Source organism: Crocodylus porosus, unplaced genomic scaffold (genome assembly GCF_001723895.1).
Source record: "Crocodylus porosus isolate Cpor-Errol unplaced genomic scaffold, CroPor_comp1, whole genome shotgun sequence".
Lineage (NCBI taxonomy): Eukaryota > Metazoa > Chordata > Crocodylia > Crocodylidae > Crocodylus > Crocodylus porosus.
This window is the reverse complement of record NW_017728914.1, coordinates 1,864,084-1,866,976: the sequence shown is the minus strand read 5'-3', so window position 1 is coordinate 1,866,976 and position 2,893 is coordinate 1,864,084.

Here is a 2,893-nt window from a genome sequence, read left to right as displayed (position 1 = left end):
TTTTACTTAATTTCATATTCTGACCCTGTTCAAAGGTAAAGGTATTATAAACACCCAGGGCTTCCTCCCTCACAATAGGCAAGGAGATTGAGGATTTGACTTTGTCATTTTTCTCTTCTTCCTTTGTGGCTGGTAGTGTTGCTAGCTTTGGCCATTTTCAAGGGGCCTAAGTTAAGCTGCAGAAGAGTTGCTAAGCAAAAAGCCCAAAGCCTGTTTCTGAGTAACCATAGTGTGAACCTTTGCAAGTTAACTTGGTCAGCAAGAAAAGAAAACCATCAAACACAATTAAAGAAAGCATAAGGACTGAAAGGAGATAAGGGAAGATCATACATTAAATAATCCGTATATACTATATCATAGCTTTATGTTAAAATAGTATAGTAATGATTGATGTAACCAAATATGTTAGATGTTATTTTGCTATAATAGATATATTTTTAATTTTGTAGATTTTTTTAAAACAAAAACAGCCTTGTCAGAAAAGACCACAAAGTAAGGTAAAGAAGAAGCAGGAACAGCATTCCACAATGGGGAAGAAAAGGACATAAGAAACCCTCTCTCTTTCCCAAGGACACAATTCCCAAGTAATTGGCAGCTTCCAAGTCCACAAGAGATCTTGTTCAGTCCAAATCCAAAAGTTTCATTGAAACATACAGATGTAAATAAAAACAATCCGAGATCATTTATTAAAATATTAGACCCAGGCATTGATAAATATTGGGCAAAGGCTGGAGGGAAATTTGAAGAACTCAGCAAATTCAAAGACCTGCTGCCTATCTGCGTGCTACCCTTCTTCCACCTCTTGAGTCTCCCCAGCCAGTATAGGTGAGCACCTATGTTGTGCTGTTGCAGGTAGTCAGATAGACTTTGGGATAAATGTCTGTTTTCATGTTTTAAGGTCCAAGCAAATAAAGGTTAGTCTGTAGACTTGTTTCTGCCTCTTTTATCAGTAGCCTGCCCTCAAGGTTACCTGTAATTTAGGTAACAATAGGTACCACTCAAACTTTTTCTGAATGCCCTTCAGTTCTCTAGAATATTCCAAACCTTCCATGACTGACTAACTTTTTACTTAGACTATAGCCAGGGCCGTCCCTGAGTGGGGGGGGAATAGCAAATCGGGGTGACCACCACAGGCCCCATGCTTTGGGGGGCCCCATGGACAGTACCATGTAGACCCTGCCATGGTCCCACTGCCACCGGCTTCTGCAGGCAGTCACCACTCTCACCCCCTGTCCCTGCACAGATTGATATTTCCCGAGCCCCGCACACCCCTAGCAATGGCTCTGACTATAGCTCTGCAGAAAGATCACTTACAGTGGCCCTTGTCCTTCCACATTGCTGTGTTGCTCCACTTGCTCTCAGTTTCCAACTTCTGTTTCAGTTTGGAACTAAAATTCTTTCAAGGTCTCTCATTTGACACTTCTGACACCATGTATTGATCATTGGGTTCAATAAACAAACAGGCATACATTACCAAGAAAAACTAAACAATGAACTTTATTGTGGAGCAGTAGGCAAGCTCTGCAGACCCTTGGTCTCTCTCTTACTAACTAGACACTCCATAACTGAGGGGTCATCTCCCAAGTCCCAACTCCATCTGTCCCCTGTTAGGGAGCATCTTTAAGTTATAATGTTTATCACTATGTGAGGCAGGGAGCAGGTACAGGAAGAAGTGCTGCCACTGCCACTTTCCCTGAGCCCCTGATCTTGTGGAGGAACCTGAGGACCAAGCAGGAAACAGGTAATAGAAGTGGGAGGACCTGCCTGCTGCTGCTGCTGCTGTCCCCAGCTGACCCAGACATGTGGGGAGCCCCAGAACCATTCTTGCCCTGCTTCAGCTGGGGGCTACAGGGAGCGGCTGCATGGGAAGCCAAGCTTCTCTGGGGACAGCAGTGGTAACAGGTGCATTCTCCCTTCCAACATCTCCCTGGCCAGTGGGGGGAGGTCGGGGGGAGAAAGAGGGTAGGATGCCCTACCCAATGCCTACTTCCTGCCCAGCCCTGCAGGGTGCCCCACCTACCCAACGGTTCCAGCCATATGTCACCTTTTCCCCCTCCTGGTCTGAGGAGCAATGTGCCACACCACTCTTTATTAAATCCTAGATCTGCCTATGGTAATATAGAATCACATTGTTTGACTGTAGTGTCATCTCCATGAGTATGGAAAAACTCTAAGGTGCAATAAACAATAGAAATAAACTAATCACAGGACAGGTTTTAACTAGTCATGAACTAGGAATTCCCTTTGGTGTAATGTAGTGAATCATATTAACTGTAACAGGAAAAAAAATCAGTATAGCTTTAGCAGTCCCATGGTTGAAACATGCCCTGCAGACAAGATAATTGAACCCTGCACCAAAAGAACAATGCTTTGAGCTCTGTCCATGTCCAGCAGCAGTAGGCTTTTAGTCTTGCAAATCTGGAGAGAAATAAATTATGTAGCATATTAAATACTCTATAGCCAAGCTGGTACTGCATCACCTACCTATTTAAGGGTCAGGGCTTTCTGAGGCTAGTTAGCCCTGTACCAATACCATACCCTGCTAGGAAATGGTCAGTGTGCCCAGTAGTAAGTGGGAAAAAAGAGCTGAAGAAGCGAAACCAGCTCCATCAATAGAGCCTGAAGCAGAAGACTGAATCAAGGAGCCTCTGGGAGTAGTAGCCAAAGGCAGTCCAAGAAACTGGCTTATTTGGTGTTTTGCCTAACTGTGATGGTGAAGAATAAAACCATGCCCTGAAGAAGATTTGGGTGGGTCAGTGAGGCCCTCCTGGACTAGGGAAACAGGCCAGCTGTTTTACAGGCTAACAAGTAAAAGCTTATGTAATTCTCTGATATGGGCTGCAGTTTAAGCCAGGTGTGGGCTTTTACTGAATCACGGTTGTTTAAGTAGAGA